The following is a 21,463-nucleotide window of genomic DNA, read 5'->3' as shown; positions in this document are numbered from 1 at the left end:
GGGATGGGAGGTCCAAACAAGAGTAAAACTTGAGACAGATAGACAGAATATGAGTCTGTGAAAGGAGAAAGTAGACCCCAGACCTCCTCTTCTTTAGCTGGCACTGGGGGACGGCTCTGAAGAAGTTCTACCAGGGAGTCCCTGAAATCAGGACTTGCAACACAGAGCAGAAAGGGGCCCCAGGAATGACACTGAAAATGGAGAGATCAAGTCTAAGTTTGGAATTGATTAGGGAGAGGCCAGCTTCTTTCCTCACTCACCTCCCACGAGAATACTGACTGCCTAGGTTACCACCCCCATGCAGAAGTCAGGAAAAACATTTCAGGATGGATAAGAAAGAAAGGACAGAAGGAAGGAAGGAAGAAAGGAAGGAAAAAGAAAAGAAAGAGACAAAAGGGAAGGAAAGAAAGAAAAATAAAACTATGGACTCAATCTACACAGTCTAAATCTAACTAATGGGAGTTCTAGAAAGGAAGAGCAGAAAAGATTGGTGGAGGAAATTATCGAAGACATTGTACAAGTACATTTCTCAGACTGAAGGACTTGAATTTCAGAGACAAAAGGGCCTTTCACATGCCCAGCACAGTGGGTGAAAAATGATCTACATGAAGGCCAGAGTACCAGAGTTGCAGCAAAGATCCTAAAAACTCTCAAAGAGAGAGGGAGGAAGGGAGGGAGAGGGAGAAAGAATGAATCATACAAAAATAAGTGGGACTCAAAACAGCATCAGACTTCTTAATGGCAACCCAGGATGCCAGCAGACAAAGAGTAATTCTTCAAAATTCTTCAGGGAAATATTTTCTAGTCTAAAATTCTCCGCATGGCCAAACTGTCAAGGATAGAACAATTACCTCTCTTTAGAAGCGTGTGCTCCACAAAAATGGAGTCAAAGAAGACAAAAACAGAACAAAACAAAACAAAAACCACAGAAACTAGCAGATGAGGGAGCCAGCACAGAGAGGGGTGAAGGGGTTGGCCAGGTGATGATCAAGGATGTCCTGAGTGACAGCTGTGGAGTAGTTCTGGAGAATAACGCTTCAGGGTGCAGGGGTCCTGGGGCGGTGTCACCAGAGAAACAAGAAGTGGAATGTAGAGATTATCTCCTATATTTAACTGTAATGAGAGTTGCTTTACAACTGGCGCTAAGTTTAGCATGAATTAGTGATCGATGTCTAGGAAACAAACAAACCAGAAGGGACGGTGATATCAACTTCAGAAAAAATGAAAACGTGTACAAGAAAGTGAATGTAGTTACCATACACTATTTGGCTCGGTCATGAACCATATTTATATGGTTCTAGAAATGTACACTCTACAGTAATTCAATCCAAAATTGTGATGCAAATCAATTTGGCAGACGGGAGGAAAGCTCATGGGATGGTGAGGTGGGGGTAAGAGGGAGAGAGGGCTCCCTCCTCACCATTTTTAAAAAATTTTAATTTAATTTATTTATTTTTATTTGAATGGAATTACTTTACAATGTTGCATTAGTTTCTGCTGCACAACATCATGAATCCCCTCCCTCTTGGGCTTCCCTGTCACCCTCCCATTCCATGACCTTCTTACCTTTTATAATAGAAGATGATGGATGATGGGTATTATCTAAAACAGAGCAAGGACTAACCTCATAAGTCTTTTACTTAGCAAGATGAAGATACACACCAGAAAAAAACATGCTGAGGAGCTGAAATGTTTTTCCTTTGAGGAGCAGGACTGAGGTACAAAGGATGGTAAGGAGGTCAGACAGGGGACAGGAGTTGTGGTGCCTGAAACATATGCAATTTGGGAACCTCTAAGAATGAGAATGATAAAAAATTAGGGACAAAGATTTAGGAAGGGTTTGTCCTAATGAGAGGCTCTGAAAATCTAGCATCACTTGGTTCAGGGTGCAGCCCCCTCTGAAGTCAGGAGATGCTGTTGGTCATTTTAAACTTTACGGCATTATTTATTGCCTGATTCCATGCATTGTATTATTTGATATACATTAAAAAAAAAAAAAGAATGAACACATTGCTAAACCTCAACTAATGATATCACTTGAGTTAAACCATTTCTACTTGGCTTTACCTGGTGCTGTGGTGGTGCTAGTAGTAAAGAAGCCGCCTGTCAATGCAGGAGACATGAGAGACACGGGTTTGATCCCTGGGTCAGGAAGATCCCCTAGAGGAAGGCATGGTAACCCTCTCCAGTATTCTTTTCTGGGGAATCCCCATGGACAGAGGAGCCTGGTGGGCTACAGTTTACCGGGTTACAAAGAGTCAGACACAACTGAAGCGACTGAGCACGCAGCAAGTGGAGACCAAACTAATTTGTGCTCATTGACACTTGCTCACTCCTTGCATTTCTTGGTGCTCCCTCTTCCACTTGAAAAGCTTTTTTTTTTTTCCGCTGAACCCCACAGCATATGGGATCTTAGTTCCCCAACCAGGGACTGAACTCATGTTTCCTGCATTGGAAGGTGACGTCCTAAACACTGGACCGCTGAGGAAGTCCCCATCTGAATAGTTTTAGAGTGAATTTTCTCCTAAAGCTTTGTGTTGCTTTGGCCAAGAGCTCTACTGCTAATATGTTTAAAAACACCTGTCCCCCTTTTCTCACCTGTCCCCAGTGTCTAAGTTTCAGTCCTGCAAGGCCTCTTAACAGAAGGATAGCTCCCTTAGGCCTGATAACCATCACAGATGTTGGGCCAGTTCCCCTGAGGAGCAGAAACCCTTGTTTCAGGGCAAAGCAAAACCCTTGTCTCAGTTGGCATCGTAGATGCCCCCTCTCAGTCGGCAGAGTTCAGCCCAGAACTCAGGGTTGGGGCAGGAAGGAGGCGCTGGATGGCTGCCCATTTTGGAGGGGCAGGGCCTCTCCAGAGCACTCTTATTTGCCTCTACAAAGTCATCTAAAAAGAAGGCCATTATTACGTCAACATGGTACGATTGTATTTGATTTTTCAGAAAGTTTCAGCTGCATTCAATAGCCATGCACTGAATGGCTCCTGTGTACAAGGTGCTGTGCAAGGCTCTGTGTGGGTAGGACCCTAAAAAGAGTATTGGAGGATACCCCCCAGATGCGTAACACCTGGCCCTGCCCTTAAAGAGTCCATGACCCCAGACCCAGGCTTGCCTGGGCCGGCTCAGCCCAGAGGCTGCCCTGCACCTTTCAGGGCAAGCAGGACCCTTTCTGTGTACCACACTCTGCTCTCAGAGTCGGGGTTGAGGGGCGGATTCACACAAAGATAGAAAAGATACAGCGTCTAACCTCAGAGAGGTCTCTGTCTTGTCCCTGAGAGTTGGTCCCTGCTTCTGAGAAAGCTATAGTCCATCTGTGAACATAAAGCTTATCTGTTTAAATCTGGAGTTGGAAGTGATGGAATTCAGAGAAGGCAAAGAAAGTGACTATACTTGGGGAATTTCTTGTAGATAGAGGTTTTGTCCTTTCTCTTTAACCAAGATTTATTAAATTTACAAACAAATGAAGAAAAATATCAAGAGTACACTTTATTCTGAGCATTATCAATCATAATCAACTTGAACTTGCTGTCACGGCAGTTTTCTCTCCTCCTGGGTTATAGACTGGCTGTGTCCCGAGTCAGGGATGCCTGAATGACTTCTATTAAATTGTTACGAGCCAGCCTGGGGTTCCTCTTCCAGGAAGCCTCCCAGGACACATGGGTTGAGTCAAGCCCTCCCACTGTGCCCCTATACCTCAGTCAATAGAAGTGTGGATCATGTGGCTAGAAGCTGCCCATTTCCTCCCCAGACTGTGGTTAAAGAAGATCAGGGGATACTTTGCTGAAGACTGTGGCTCCTGGTCCAGACTCTGGCACACGGTAGATGCTTAGAGGATGCTCCTCACGGTGAACAGGACACAGTTTGTGACCTCCTTCAGGCTGGCTGGTGACTGTGTGGGGGTGAGGGACTAGGTGGGTGGGTGGAGGACTGGGGGCTACCGGAGCCCCCACCAGATGTGAGGCATTTCCAAATTTGTCACCTCTAGGTCACGCGGGGTGTTTGCCTCCAAGGGGGATGATGCTTCTCCTCCATCTCAGCCTGGTTCCCATTCTGCTTGCACGACTGTAAGAGAGATGACCAGCACTGATCTCCCTCGCGTGTCTGGTAAGAAATGGAAGTTCAAATCTGGAAAAGAATAGATAGCATGTATATTCTATGCACATATATGTTGTTGATATTGTTTAGTTGCTAAGTCATGTCTTACCCTTTTGCGACCCCTTGTACTGTAGCCCTCCAGGCTTCTCTGTCCATGGAGTTTCCCAGGCAAGAATACTGGAGCGGGTTGCCATTTCCTTCCCTAGGGGATCTTCCTGACCCAGGGATCAAATCCACGTCTCCTGCATTTGCAGGTGGATTCTTTACCACTGAGCCACCAGGGAAGCCCCACATATAAAATAACTAAATCACTTTGTTGCACACCTGAAACTAGCTCAGCATTTTAAATCAACTAAATGTGATTCAATTTTTTTAAATTAAAAAAAAATGAGTATTTCTAGATTTGACTAAATTAAAATATTTACTAATCTTAACAATTGAAAATCAATCTGTTTAATAGAGAAAGGGTTAAAATCCAAGCAGGCAAATAACTTAATTTAAAACCACTACAATATTATAAAGTAATTAGCCTCCAATTAAAATAAATAAAATTTTAAAAATGGGCAAAGAGTCTGAATAGACAGTTTCCTAAAGAAGATATGCAAATTACCAATAAGCACATAATTAGCCATTAGGAAAATGCAAATCAAAACCACAATGAGATACCACTTCACACCCACTAGGAATGGTTAGAATCAAAAAGACAAATAATAAGTGTTGGCAAGGATGTGGAGAAATTGAATCCCTCAAACACTGCTAGTAAGATGAGATTATAAAATGGCACAGCCCCTTCAGAAACTGTCTGGCAGTTACTCACATGTTAAACATAGACCTAGCAATTCTACTTCTAGGTATACCCCCAAGACAAATGGAAACATACCCACACAAAAACTTGTACTCAGTGTCACTGCAGCATTAATTATAATAACCCAAAAGTGAAAAGCAGAGACATTACTTTGCCAACAAAGGTCCATCTAGTCAAGGCTATGGTTTTTACAGTGGTCATGTATGGATGTGAGAGTTGGACTGTGAAGAAAGCTGAGCGCGGAAGAATTGATGCTTTTGAACTGTGGTGTTGGAGAAGACTCTTGAGAGTCCCTTGGACTGCAAGGAGATCCAACCAGTCCATTCTAAAGGAGATCAGTCCTGGGTGTTCTTTGGAAGGAATGATGCTAAAGCTGAAGCTCCAATACTTTGGCCACCTCATGTGAAGAGTTGACTCACTGGAAAAGACTCTGATGCTGGGAGGGATTGGGGGCAGGAGGAGAAGGGGACGACAGAGGATGAGATGGCTGGATGGCATCACCGACTCAATGGACATGGGTTTAGGTGGACTCTGGGAATTGGTGATGGACAGGGAGGCCCGGCGCGCTGAGATTCATGGGGTCGCAAAGAGTCAGACATGACTGAGTGACTGAACTGAACTGAAAAGTGAAAACAACCAAAATGTGCATCAGCTGAGAAATGGAGAAACAAAATGTAGTATAAAGGGAATATTGGAGGAGGAGCCAAGATGGCGGAGGAGTAGGACGGGGAGAACACTTTCTCCCCCACAAATTCATCAAAAGAGCATTTAAACGTCGAGTAAATTCCACAAAACAACTTCTGAATGCCGGCAGAGGACATCAGGCACCCAGAAAAGCAACCCAACTCTTCGAAAGGAGGTAGGAAAAAATATTAAAAACAAAAAAAAAGAGACAAAAGAGGGAGGGACGGAGTTCCGTCCCGGGAAGGGAATCTTAAAAAGAGAAACGTTTCCAAACATCAGGAAACCTTCTCACTGCCGAATCTGTGCCGAGCTTTGGAAGCACAGAGGGCAACATAACAGGGAGAAAAAATAAATAAACAATTTAAAACTCGCAGATTGCGAGCCCTACGGTAACTCCCCCAGCAGAGAAGCAGCGCAGACGCCTGCATCCGCCATTAGCAAACCGGGGCTGGGCAGGGAGGCGCGGCGCGGGCTGCATCGCTGAGAGTAAGAATCTGGCCTGAATACCCTGAGCGCTATCTGAGCGAAATAATTTGGGCTAGCAAACCAGACTGTGGGATACCTACCACGCGAAAAGCCAGCCCTAACCTAAGACCGCCAGGCCCGCGCACGGAACAAAGGACTGAACAGAGATAGCCGGCTGCAGACCTTCCCCCTCCGGTGACAGGCAGCCAGAGCCGGAAGGGGGCAATCGCAGCCCCAGAGAGACATTATCTATAAAACTGTAAGCAGGCTTCTTTGCTAACTAAAACTTCTTGGGGGTCTGGACGGTCAACATCTGCCTGAGAAGGTGCGCCGGTTTTACATCCAGATAACCGAGTGGCGGGGAGGTGATAAGTCGCAGCATTGGCGCTCGCCTGGGAAGAGCAAATTGGCGCTCGGACCTGGGAAGAGCACAAAACGCAGGCCCAACTGAGTCTGCGCCTCTGAGGACTACCCGAGTGCCTGAACCTGAGCGGCTTGGACCTGGGAGGTGCATGCAGCCCAGGGCCAGCCTCGGATTTTTCCCGGCGGAACAACCTAGAGTCCGAGCAGTGTGGACAGGGAGGCTACACGCGCCGTGAGCGGGGGCAGACCCAGGGTGGCTGAGGCACTGCGAGCCCACGCCAGTGTTATTTGTTTGCAGCATCCCTCCCTCCCTCCCCACAGCGCGACTGAACAAGTAAGCCTAAAAAAAAAAAAAAAAAAGTGTCCTCCACCTTGCCCTTTGAGTCAGGGCGGAAACCAGATACTGAAGAGACTAGCAAACAGAAGAAGATATAACAGAGGGAAACGCCTTGGAAGCTACAGGCAATAGATCAAAACCCTGTGGTTACTACGGACTACATAGGAAGGGGCCTATAGATCTTGAGAAATATAAATCTGACCAAGGAACTATCCAAAAATGAACTGAACCCACAACACCCACAAAAAAAAAAAAAAAAAAGTCCTAGATATATTTTTATTATTTTTACGATCATTCTTTCTTTTTTTTTTAATTAAAAAAAAAAATTTAAGTCCTCTATTGTTCCTTTAATTTTCACCTTTATATCCTATTACTTTGCAAAAAAAAAAAAAAAAAGACCCTATTTTTTTCTTCTTCAGCAAACTTCATATATATGTATTTTATAATTTTTTGACCTTGTTTTTTTTTGTTTGTTTTTGTTTTTTTCTTCTTTTCTTTAACATTATATTTTTGAAATTCTAAACTCTACTCTAGATTTTTAATTTTCGCTTTTTGGTATATGTTATCAATTTTGTACCTATAGTTTTTTTTTTATATAATTTCTGTGACTTTTTTTTTTTTCTTCTTCTCTGTTTCTTTCTCTTCTTCTTTTATATAACATTGTATATCTGAAATTCCAAACTTTACTCTAGATTTTTAATTTATGCTTTTTGGTATTTGATATCGATTTTGTACCTGTATTTTCTTTATAATTTTTGTGACATTGTTCGTATTTGTTTGTTTTCTCTCTTTATTTTTCTTCTTTTTTTTTTTTTTTTAACATTGTATTTTTGAAATTCCAAACTCTACTCTAGATTTTTAATTTTTGCTTTCTGGTATTAGTTATCAATTTTATACTTGTACTTTCTTTATAATTTTCGCGACCTTGTTTGTTTTTGTTTGTTCATTTTTTCTCTCTTTCTTTTCCTTCTTCTTTTCTTTAACATCGTATTTTTGAAATTCCAAACTCTACTCTAGATTTTTAATTTTCGCTTTCTGGTATTAGTTATCAATTTTGTACCTGTACTTTCTCTATAATTTTCGCGACCTTGTTTGTTTTTGTTTGTTCGTTCTTTCTCTCTTTCTTTTCCTTCTTCTTTTCTTTAACATCGTATTTTTGAAATTCCAAACTCTACTCTAGATTTTTAATTTTTGCTTTTATGTATTTGTTACCAATTTTGTACCTATAAGGACCCAATCTTCAGGACCCATTTTTCACTAGGGAGTGAGATTACTGGCTTGACTGCTCTCTCTCCCTTTGGACCCTCCTTTTTCTCCACCAGGTCGCCTGTGTCTCCTCCCTAACCCCTCTCTACTCTACCCAACTCTGTGAATTTCTGTGTGTTCCAGACGGTGGAGAACACTTAGGGAACTGATTACTGGCTGGATCTGTCTCCCTCCTTTTCATTCCCCCCTTTTATCCTTCTGGCCACCTCTGTTACCTTCCTCCTTCTTCTCTTCTCTGTATAACCCCGTGAACATCTCTGAGTGGTCGAGTTGTGGAGTGCACATAAGGAAGTGACTACTGGCTAGCCCACTCTCTCCACTATTGATTCACCTCATCTCATTTGGGTCACCTCTAACTCCCTCCTCCCTCTTCTCTTCTCCATGTAACCCTGTGAACCTCTCTGAGTGACCCTCACTGTAGAGAAACTTATCATCTTTAATGTAGATGTTTTATCAATGGTGCTGTATAGAAGGAGAAGTTTTGAAACTACTGTAAAAATAAGACCGATAATCAGAAGCAGGAGACTTAAGTCCAAACCCTGACTCCAGGGAACTCCTGACTCCAAGGCACATTCATTGACAGGAGCTCATCAAATGCCCCCATACCGACACTGAAACCAAGCACCACACAAGGGCCAATAAGTTCCAGGGCAAGACATACCAAGCAAATTCTCCAGCAACAAAGGAACACAGCCCTGAGCTTCAAGATACAGGCTGCCCAAAGTCACCCCAAAACTATAGACATCTCATAACTCATTACTGGACATTTCATTGCACTCCAGAGAGAAGAAATACAGCTCCACCCACCAGAACACCGACACAAGCTTCCCTAAGCAGGAAACCTTGACAAGCCACCTGTACAAACCCACACACAGTGAGGAAACGCCACAATAAAGAGAACTCCACAAACTGCCAGAATACAGAAAGGACACCCCAAACTCAGCAATTTAAACAAGATGAAGAGACAGAGGAATACTCAGCAGATAAAGGAACAGGATAAATGCCCACCAAACCAAACAAAAGAGGAAGAGATAGGGAATCTACCTGATAAAGAATTCCGAATAATGATAGTGAAATTGATCCAAAATCTTGAAACTAAAATGGAATCACAGATAAATAGCCTGGAGACAAGGATTGAGAAGATGCAAGAAAGGTTTAACAAGGACCTAGAAGAAATAAAAAAGAGTCAATATATAATGAATAATGCAATAAGTGAAATTAAAAACACTCTGGAGGCAACAAATAGTAGAATAACAGAGGCAGAAGACAGGATTAGTGAATTAGAAGATAGAATGGTAGAAATAAATGAATCAGAGAGGATAAAAGAAAAACGAATTAAAAGAAATGAGGACAATCTCAGAGACCTCCAGGACAATATTAAACGCTACAACATTCGAATCATAGGGGTTCCAGAAGAAGAAGACAAAAAGAAAGACCATGAGAAAATACTTGAGGAGATAATAGTGGAAAACTTCCCTAAAATGGGGAAGGAAATAATCACCCAAGTCCAAGAAACCCAGAGAGTACCAAACAGGATAAACCCAAGGAGAAACACCCCAAGACACATATTAATCAAATTAACAAAGATCAAACACAAAGAACAAATATTAAAAGCAGCAAGGGAAAAACAACAAATAACACACAAGGGAATTCCCATAAGGATAACAGCTGATCTTTCAATAGAAACTCTTCAAGCCAGGAGGGAATGGCAAGACATACTTAAAATGATGAAAGAAAATAACCTACAGCCCAGATTATTGTACCCAGCAAGGATCTCATTCAAGTATGAAGGAGAAATCAAAAGCTTTTCAGACAAGCAAAAGCTGAGAGAATTCTGCACCACCAAACCAGCTCTCCAACAAATACTAAAGGATATTCTCTAGACAAGAAACACAAAAACGGTGTATAAACTCGAACCCAAAACAATAAAGTAAATGGCAACGGGAACATACTTATCAGTAATTACCTTAAATGTAAATGGGTTGAATGCCCCAACCAAAAGACAAAGACTGGCTGAATGGATACAAAAACAAGACCCCTACATATGTTGTCTACAAGAGACCCACCTCAAAACAGGGGACACATACAGACTGAAAGTGAAGGGCTGGAAAAAGATTTTCCATGCAAATAGGGACCAAAAGAAAGCAGGAGTAGCAATACTCATATCAGATAAAATAGACTTTAAAACAAAGGCTGTGAAAAGAGACAAAGAAGGTCACTACATAATGATCAAAGGATCAATCCAAGAAGAAGATATAACAATTATAAATATATATGCACCCAACACGGGAGCACCACAGTACGTAAGACAAATGCTAACAAGTATGAAAGGAGAAATTAACAATAACACAATAATAGTGGGAGACTTTAATACCCCACTTACACCTATGGATAGATCAACTAAACAGAAAATTAATAAGGAAACACAAACTTTAAACGATACAATAGACCAGTTAGACCTAATTGATATCTATAGGTCATTTCACCCCAAAACAATGAATTTCACCCTTTTCTCAAGCGCACATGGAACCTTCTCCAGGATAGATCACATCCTGGGCCATAAAGCTAGCCTTGGTAAATTCAAAAAAATAGAAATCATTCCAAGCATTTTTTCTGACCACAATGCAGTAAGATTAGATCTCAATTACAGGAGAAAAACTATTAAAAATTCCAACATATGGAGGCTGAACAACACGCTGCTGAATAACCAACAAATCACAGAAGAAATCAAAAAAGAAATCAAAATTTGCATAGAAACGAATGAAAATGAAAACACAACAACCCAAAACCTGTGGGACACGGTAAAAGCAGTCTTAAGGGGAAAGTTCATAGCAATACAGGCACACCTCAAGAAACAAGAAAAAAGTCAAATAAATAACCTAACTCTACACCTAAAGCAACTAGAAAAGGAAGAAATGAAGAACCCCAGGGTTAGTAGAAGGAAAGAAATCTTAAAAATTAGAGCAGAAATAAATGCAAAAGAAACAAAAGAGACCATAGCAAAAATCAACAAAACCAAAAGCTGGTTCTTTGAAAGGATAAATAAAATTGACAAACCATTAGCCAGACTCATCAAGAAACAAAGGGAGAAAAATCAAATCAACAAAATTAGAAACGAAAATGGAGAGATCACAACAGACAACACAGAAATACAAAGGATCATAAGAGACTACTATCAACAATTATATGCCAATAAAATGGACAACATGGAAGAAATGGACAAATTCTTAGAAAAGTACAACTTTCCAAAACTGGACCAGGAAGAAATAGAAAATCTTAACAGACCCATCACAAGCATGGAAATTGAAACTGTAATCAAAAATCTTCCAGCAAACAAAAGCCCCGGTCCAGACGGCTTCACAGCTGAATTCTACCAAAAATTTAGAGAAGAGCTAACACCTATCCTGCTCAAACTCTTCCAGAAAATTGCAGAGGAAGGTAAACTTCCAAACTCATTCTATGAGGCCACCATCACCCTAATACCAAAACCTGACAAAGATCCCACAAAAAAAGAAAACTACAGGCCAATATCACTGATGAACATAGATGCAAAAATCCTTAACAAAATTCTAGCAATCAGAATCCAACAACACATTAAAAAGATCATACACCATGATCAAGTGGGCTTTATCCCAGGGATGCAAGGATTCTTCAATATCCGCAAATCAATCAATGTAATACACCACATTAACAAATTGAAAAATAAAAAACCATATGATTATCTCAATAGATGCAGAGAAAGCCTTTGACAAAATTCAACATCCATTTATGATAAAAACTCTCCAGAAAGCAGGAATAGAAGGAACATACCTCAACATAATAAAAGCTATATATGACAAACCCACAGCAAACATTATCCTCAATGGTGAAAAATTGAAAGCATTTCCTCTAAAGTCAGGAACAAGACAAGGGTGCCCACTTTCACCATTACTATTCAACATAGTTTTGGAAGTTTTGGCCACAGCAATCAGAGCAGAAAAAGAAATAAAAGGAATCCAAATTGGAAAAGAAGAAGTAAAACTCTCACTATTTGCAGATGACATGATCCTCTACATAGAAAACCCTAAAGAGTCCACCAGAAAATTACTAGAAATAATCAATGACTACAGTAAAGTTGCAGGATATAAAATCAACACACAGAAATCCCTTGCATTCCTATACACTAATAATGAGAAAACAGAAAGAGAAATTAAGGAAACAATTCCATTCACCATTGCAACGGAAAGAATAAAATACTTAGGAATATATCTACCTAAAGAAACTAAAGACCTATATATAGAAAACTATAAAACTCTGGTGAAAGAAATCAAAGAGGACACTAATAGATGGAGAAATATACCATGTTCATGGATTGGAAGAATCAATATAGTGAAAATGAGTATACTACCCAAAGCAATTTATAGATTCAACGCAATCCCTATCAAGCTACCAACAGTATTCTTCACAGAGCTAGAACAAATAATTTCACAATTTGTATGGAAATACAAAAAACCTCGAATAGCCAAAGCGATCTTGAGAAAGAAGAATGGAACTGGAGGAATCAACCTACCTGACTTCAGGCTCTACTACAAAGCCACAGTTATCAAGACAGTATGGTACTGGCACAAAGACAGAAATATTGATCAATGGAATAAAATAGAAAGCCCAGAGATAAATCCACGCACATATGGACACCTTATCTTCGACAAAGGAGGCAAGAATATACAATGGATTAAAGACAATCTCTTTAACAAGTGGTGCTGGGAAATCTGGTCAACCACTTGTAAAAGAATGAAACTGGACCACTTTCTAACACCATACACAAAAATAAACTCAAAATGGATTAAAGATCTCAACGTAAGACCAGAAACTATAAAACTCCTAGAGGAGAACATAGGCAAAACACTCTCCGACATACATCACAGCAGGATCCTCTATGACCCACCTCCCAGAATATTGGAAATAAAAGCAAAAATAAACAAATGGGACCTAATTAACCTTAAAAGCTTCTGCACATCAAAGGAAACTATTAGCAAGGTGAAAAGACAGCCTTCAGAATGGGAGAAAATAATAGCAAATGAAGCAACCGACAAACAACTAATCTCAAAAATATACAAGCAACTCCTACAGCTCAACTCCAGAAAAATAAATGACCCAATCAAAAAATGGGCCAAAGAACTAAATAGATATTTCTCCAAAAAAGACATACAGATGGCTAACAAACACATGAAAAGATGCTCAACATCACTCATTATCAGAGAAATGCAAATCAAAACCACTATGAGGTACCATTTCACACCAGTCAGAATGGCTGCGATCCAAAAGTCTACAAATAATAAATGCTGGAGAGGATGTGGAGAAAAGGGAACCCTCTTACACTGTTGGTGGGAATGCAAACTAGTACAGCCACTATGGAGAACAGTGTGGAGATTCCTTAAAAAACTGGAAATAGAACTGCCTTATGATCCAGCAACCCCACTGCTGGGCATACACACTGAGAAAACCAGAAGGGAAAGAGACACGTGTACCCCAATGTTCATCGCAGCACTGTTTATAATAGCCAAGACATGGAAGCAACCTAGATGTCCATCAGCAGATGAATGGATAAGAAAGCTGTGGTACATATACACAATGGAGTATTACTCAGCCATTAAAAAGAATACATTTGAATCAGTTCTAATGAGGTGGATGAAACTGGAGCCTATTATACAGAGTGAAGTAAGCCAGAAGGAAAAACATAAATACAGTATACTAACGCATATATATGGAATTTAGAAAGATGGTAACAATAACCCGGTGTACGAGACAGCAAAAGAGACACTGATGTATAGAACGGTCTTATGGATTCTGTGGGAGAGGGAGAGGGTGGGAAGATTTGGGAGAATGGCAATGAAACATGTAAAGTATCATGTGGGAAACGAGTTGCCAGTCCAGGTTCGATGCATGATGCTGGATGCTTGGGGCTGGTGCACTGGGACGGCCCAGAGGGATGGTATGGGGAGGGAGGAGGGAGGAGGGTTCGGGATGGGGAACACATGTATACCTGTGGCGGATTCATTTTGATATTTGGCAAAACTAATACAATTATGTAAAGTTTAAAAATAAAATAAAATTGGAGAAAAAAAAAATAAAGGGAATATTATTTGGCCATTAAAAGTACTAATTGATGCTACAACAGGAAACATTATGCTAAGTCAAAGGAGACAGTCACCAAAGGCCACACATTGTATGATTTCATTTATAGGAACCCACAAAGCAGAGTTTATAAAGAAAGAAGGTTGACACGGGCTTGCCTAGGACTGGGGCCGAGGGAATAGCAGGTAACTTAGTAGGTGCAAGGTTTCTCTCAGAATGATGAGGATGTTGGAAAGGTGATTGTGGTGATGTTTGCTCAACTCTGTGAATATGCTAAAAGCCACTGGATTGTACACTTTAAGTGGATGAATTGTATGGTATGTGAATTATCTCTCTATAAAGCCGTCAAAAGAAATCTGAACAGGGCATCTTTCTGCAGCTTTTTGTGACTCCACAGGCTTCCTCCTACTGAATTCAACCAGAAGCTTCTCCCTAGCAAGGGTTCATCCATGGTCCTGTTAGTCTCCCCCAACTGATTGTGAATTACTTGAGAGAAAATTTGGTATCTTCTGCCTTGATTACCAGTTGAAGTAAATGCAGTGCTGAGTACCAAGGAGTTTGATTATCAGTTGACTGGTAAATATTGATAAATTGATAAATGTTTTTTGAAATGCAAAGAGGGATAAATAATCCCCTACACATGCCATTAGCAACAACATATGTGTATGTGTGCACACGTGTGCGTGTGCACTCAAGCCAAAGAGAGAGAGATGGAGAAAATGTTTGGGTCTTTGGGTGGGGGTCGTCCATATCTTTCTGAACCTTGTAAAGCTGATAGGCAAGTGTTTGAGGGAGAGGAGAAGGAGGCTATGTAGAATGGAGGGACTTGCATTTTCATTCCAGCTTAGCTGATACCTGGCCTGCAGCTTGAGTCCTGGGACTCAGTTGCCCACTTGTGAAAGGATGGGCTGGACGTCAGGTCTCAAAGATGCCTTGGAGCCTGGACATCATGTGACTGAATCTAGGGGAAAGATTCTGATTGGGGTCTGGAATATTAGCTCTACCACAAGCTTTCAGTGGTTGATACCTCATTCCCTCTCTGGGCGATCATTTTCCCATGTGTACTAATTTGGATTGGGGACTCGATGTCTTCTTCCATCAGTGTGTTTCCACACGGGACCCCCTGGGTCATAGCCTTGGGCACTAGCTCTGCTGGTAGCTACTATATCTGCTTGAGTCAAGGATGTTCAAGGATGGCTCATTTCCATCTACTCCCCAGTTCCAACTTGATTTTTCACTTTCCCTCTGGACAAAAGAAGACAACAACTCAGAGCAGTGATTACTGCATGGGTTGGGGGGGCAGGGGGATGGGGAGAAAAAAGAGGAGGGGGAGGAGCAAGAGAAAGCTCCAGTGGCCAGGGCTACAGAAGAGTAGAGCAGAGGGTCTGGAATTTGCAGCTGATGAGGGATTTGAGGAGTCAGGGGCCATAGCAAGTACAAAGCTGTGGACCTCGGTCAGCTGTCCTTGGAGCCACTTTGGATGGATGTCGAGGCAGTACGCAGTGACTGCTTTGGTATCCTGGCTGGCAGTAGGTCCCTGTCACTCTCCCCAGAATGCCTTGTGCGTGCCCACTTATCCTGCCTCCAGAGGGTCTTATCTCCTGCTGATATCATAATAATAGCAATCACTCCCATATTTTCAGCATCAAGCACTGTAATTCCTTACCATTTTCCCACGAGGCAGTTATTATGATTTCCACTTAACAGATGGAGAACTGGAGTCAGAGAGACTAGGACGGCGCCCAGGAGCCTCTGCCCCTGCAGACCCGGCTCCAACCATGTCTCGAGGATTTGCTGCAGTGACAGGGTCTGAGTTCTTCCCTCTTTGCACAACCCTTCTCCCGCCAGACCTACTGCCTATGTATGAAGGCACTTAGCCTGTGTTCACTGACATTTTAGGTTTGACCTGGATTTGATCTTGAAGAGACAAGGCTCCAAAAAGAATCAGCCTTGGGAGTGTCCCTGACGGGTCTTCTTCACTGCTCCCAGCAGAGGGGTGGCCTTTGTGGTAGGAATAATCTCTCATTGGCTGAACTTGCCTCAAACTCCTGGGAGTTCATGTCATCTCTGGAGAGAGGCATGTAGGGCTTTAGCGTCAACCCAGTACCATGTTCCTAAACGGTCCTCTTAAGCCTGTGTCCCTGCTGCCATCAGATAGCCCCCCTGGGAGGGGACTGCAGTCACTGGCTGTTTGATGGGGGCCAGGTCAGATTTCACACATACTGACTCTCCTTGGCTCTATTCTCTAGTATCCAGAACAGAGTCTGTCAAAATGCTTGTTAAGACTATTTTTAAAAAGTCCCATTTAGCATCGAAGTGATGCCAGAAATGCAGTCTGTAAAGAAAGATGACAAACGATCACTTCCTCTTCCAATTCTGTACCAGGCCTGAAGCTGCAAGGCTTATGCAGAATCTATTCTTGGACATTCAAGACAGAAGTTTCTTTTATTACTATTATTTTTAAAAATGCCAATCAAAATGTAACGTTATTAGCGGAGTCCATGGACTCTTTGGGAGTCCATGGACAGTGTGTGAGTCAATGAGGTAGATTATGATCAACAGAATTGTCATTATGAAGAGAAAGGCAGAGTGTTCTGGTAATATACATGTATCGATGCAGATGAAAGTCAATCTCTTGCTGAATACCACCTTCCAACAGTGTTTCTAGGGCAGCTGTGTCACAGGAGAGAAGCCCCACAGACAGTGTAGCGCGAAGGTCCCAGACAATAACAGCGAGAGTTCTGTGCCACCACTACACGGCCAGATACTGCTTTAGGTAGTGCTTTACCTGTGTATATGGGGCTTTCCAGGTGGCACAGTGGTTAAGAATCCACCTGCCAATGCAGGAGACATGGGTTCCTTCCCTGGGTCAGGAAGATCCCCTGAGGGAGGAAACGGCAACTCACTTCAGTATTCTTGCCTGGGAAATTCCATGGACAGAGCAGCCTTGTGGGCTACAGTCCATGAGGTCGCAAAGAGCTGGACATGATTCAGTGACGGAGCATGAGCACACACGTTACCTGTGTATATCATTTAATCCTTATAATCACACAGATACATCCATACTATTATTACCTCCCTTTAACAGATAAGGAAACATCTCTGAGAGGTTAAAGAATTAGCCCAAGGTCACACAGTTGTATGTGATAGAGCTGGAATTCAAAACTCAGGCAGCCAGGCTTCGAAGTCTGGACCCTTAATGTTTTACTGCCTGCCTCTCAAATGCTAGGATGATGCTTGAAGAAGTCATGCTAGCAGGGTCAGGATAGGCTTCCTGGGGGCAGTAGTTTGGCACTTGAAAGGGGACTTCCTCTGACCATTACCCTACTGGGGCCCCCACTGAGCCACCTGCTCGCCATTACTATTTTGCTGACCACACTGAGATAGCTCCCAGTGTCTCTGGCTCATCTCATCCCTTTATCTCTCCCCTTCATCTCTCTCCACTCTGTCTTTGTCTTCTCTGGCCTGGCCCCAAGGCAGGAGCTCAGTGAACTGGGTAGGCCTGAATGGAGTTGCTCATGGAAGAGGGAAGGAATGAGAGGACCTTGCAGGGCGGGCAAAAATGTGGCCATGGTAATGAGGAGAGATCTGCAGAGTGTCCATGAGCCCATGGGGAGTTCAGGTCAGAGGGCAAGATCATGGAGGGCCTTGAAGACAAGGGAGGAATAGCATCCTACCAAAGCAGAGTTACTCTTGGGCAAGTTGGCTTCAGGCAGGGAAGAGGTTTGAAAATCTAAAGTGACTCTGAAGCCATAGGAGAACCATCGAAGTGTCCAAGCCATGAACCATCAAATGCAGATAAGAGCCCTGGGAAGATTTCCCATATCTGTGATGGGGGCAGATCGAGGGCACACCGGCAGGGTGAATCAGTGAAATCAGAACAAAATCTACATCAATAAAAATAATAAAATGCATAGGAACTTGTCTTTGTTGTGAACGTCACCAGCTGACTGTGCCCTGTTGGACCCCATCGGCCCCACATCGTGTTCCCCCTCACAGTCATCTTTCCCATCACACTGGTGAAGCCAACAACCCTTCATCTTTTCCCCAGGGCTGCAGTTTCAGACATATTTTCCTCTCGTGCAAAGAACCAAACTCTTTTATCGCACTCCATCATGCTGGAGTGGGAAAAAAGAAATGTTCTCCATCAGCTAAATTGATGCAAATGCCAACTCTGATTCGAAAACAGTCCCATCATTGGGAAGCCGAGTTTCTCTCTTATAAGCGCCTCTTGAGCTCCCAAGGGAAGCAGAATAATCATTTATAAGAATAATCATTTGAAAGATCTGACAGTGTCAACTTTCCAGCACGCTCAGCTATGAAGCAAGTACTGATTCTCAGCACTCTGTTTTGCTTTCAGACTTCCTCCTTTAAGTGCTGGGGTCCTTCAGCACTGGAAGCCCACCACACACTCTAACTAGTAACTAGGACATAACTAAGGGCTCCTTGCAGGTTTTACACACACTATTCCCTCGTCTTTTGGTCTTTGCTAGGGCAGAGAAAGAAATGGCAACCCACTCCAGTGTTTTTGCCTGGAGAATCCCATGGACGGAGAAGCCTGGTAGGCTGCAGTCCATGGGGTTGCACAGAGTCGGACACGACTGAAGTGACTTAGCAGCAGCAGCAGCAAGGTGTTCTCACCTAATTCAGAATGTCCCCTCTGTCCCCTGCCACAAGTAATAGCAACTATTATTTACAAAGCACTTGCTATGCGTTAGGAGCATTTTGCCCAATGATCACATTTCACGCTCACAAGAACTTTATGGGGATGCTGTTCTCATCTGTGTTTATGGATGAAGACAAGAAGACACAGAGAGCTTAAGGAATGAGTACAGATCCAGGACAGGAAACCAGGTAGTCTCTGACTCTAGAGCCACGTCCTTCCCATTCTCCTATCCAGCTCTCAGCAGCATTGCCCAGGTCTTGTCCAATACAAAAGAGGTGGCAGTGGAGGATACTGTGGTGTCCATGATTGTGACAATGTCTAGGGTGGAATGAATGTTCTGCTGGTAGAACGATCCATGCAATGACTGATTAAAAGACTCTGAGTGTGTCTTCACTGTCATGTCATTTTAGGCTTTTAAAGTACACAGCATAACTGCTGAGCACAGAATTGATATAGAAACATTCATGGCTTCTGTCCATTCAGCCCTGGCTACTCATGGGTGCTGTGCATGGATGCTGTCTAATGCATCATTCAAATGATCCCTTGATGTAGGTACTGCTAGCATTTCCGTTTTACAGCTGAAGAGACTGAGACAGAGTCCAGTGAAGTAAGTTGCTCAAATTCATCAAGTAGCAGAATCAGGATAAGAAGCCAAGCCTTTTACTCCAGGGCCATTGCTGGGGAAACGGTTCTCTTGCTCCCACGCCTTCTGTCTTGTTCTTTCCTCCTCTGATCTGGCCTTGGCAGCTCCTCACATCCTTTAGTTCACACCTCACATCACCATCCATCCATGAAGGACCCCTCTCTAGATATTTGTTTGTTTACTACTTATCTATTTCTCCCACCTCTGATCACCACACCTATCTCCCCATAAGCTATTACTCTAATGAGTTTTATGTAAAAAATCTTAAATTTTTTACCTTGTAAAATGTCACCTTGTAAAATACCTGAAGTTGTTTTATGCATGCCTGGCTTTAATTGATTTAAAGAGTATTGCACCGTAAAATCCAAACTGGTTTTGACTTTTCCCATTCAAATCTATGCTTTTAAGACCCATTCATGCTGATTTATGTGTTTCTAGTCCACAGCTTCTCACTACTGCCTGGGATTTGATTCTCCAGCACATTTCACTTAATTATCCCTCCAGTGATGGACCCCAAAGTTTAACTTCCTGCTCTCAGAAATAACAACACTGTTGACAAACAAGCTCATATGGTTCTCATATTAGATCTGCGCAAAAATCTCTGGGTTGTACAAACAGGAGTGGAATTGCCAGATCATGGGACATAAATACACATAATTTTACTAAATTATGTTAAATTGCTTTCCAAAACAGCTGTAACAACTTTAAACTCCCAGCAAGCAGCACACAATGTTCTTATCGTCGCTCCTCCTCACCTGGACTTGGATTACCCACTTTTCTGCTACTCTGATGGCTATGAAGTGCAGTCTCATTTGTGATTTAATTTGCATATATTTGATTACTAGGGAGTAAGAATATGAACTCATTATTCATTTTCTGTAAATTCATATATTCATATCCTTGCTTCTTAAAAAATTAATTGGATTTCCTTTTTTCTTGACGACTTGGAGTTCCTGGTAGAGTCTAGAGTACATATTAACCCATTAATGGCACTGGATATTGTAATATCTTCTAGTCTGTCATTGATCTGTTCATTTTGTCTATGATGCTCTTGTTAAACCCCATGACTACCAAGTTGTGATATCTAACTTTTTTTGTTATTTTGTTTGTGCTTTGGGGTACTTGATAATAGTTAGCTATATTGCTTCCCTGGTGGCTTAGCTGGTAAAGAATCTGCCTGCAATGCGGGAGACCTGGGTTCAATCCCTGGGTTGGGAAGATCCCCTAGAGGAGGGCATGGAGACCCACTTCAGTATTCTTGCCTGGAGAACCCCTGTGGACAGAGGAGCCTGGAGGGCTGCAGTCCATGGGCTTGCAAAGAGTCGGACACAACTGAGCAACTAAGCACAGCACACGTGACAAACCTAGACAGTGTATTAAAAAGCAGAGACATTACTTTGCCAACAAAGGTCATGGTCAAGTTATGGTTTTTCTAGTAGTCATGAATGGATGTGAGAGCTGGACCATAAAGAAGGCAGGGCACCAAAGAATTGATGCTTTCAAATTGTGGTGCTGGAGAAGACTCTTGAGAGTCCCTTGGACTGCAAGGAGATCAAAGCAGTCAATCCTAAAGGAAATCAATCCTGAATATTCTCTTAAAGGACTAATGCTGAAGCTCCAAGACTTTGGCCATCTAATAAGAGGAGCAAACTCATTGGAATATTGATGCTGGGAAAGACTGAGGGCAGGAGGAGAAGGGGGCAACAGAAGATGAGATGGTTGGATGGCATTAATGACTCAATGGACATGAGTTTGAGCAAACTCCGGGAGACAGTGAAGGACAGAGGAGATAAGTGTACTGAAATCCATGGGGTTGCAAAGAGTCAGACACAATAAGGACTAAACAACAACAATAATCCATCTATATTTTCTTCTGTGAAGTTTATAGCTTTATTTTCCATGCTTAGGTGTTTATTCTATCTAGAATCTTTTGCTATAAAGTAATGATGTGGCTTTCTTTTTCTCCTCCTGACAAACCAGTTTCCTGACACCACTGACTAAGCAATCTTTCCTTCTCCCACTGTCT

This window comes from Bos taurus, chromosome 1 (assembly GCF_002263795.3).
Source record: "Bos taurus isolate L1 Dominette 01449 registration number 42190680 breed Hereford chromosome 1, ARS-UCD2.0, whole genome shotgun sequence".
Taxonomy (NCBI): Eukaryota; Metazoa; Chordata; class Mammalia; order Artiodactyla; family Bovidae; genus Bos; species Bos taurus.
Note: the sequence above shows the minus strand (reverse complement) of the source record.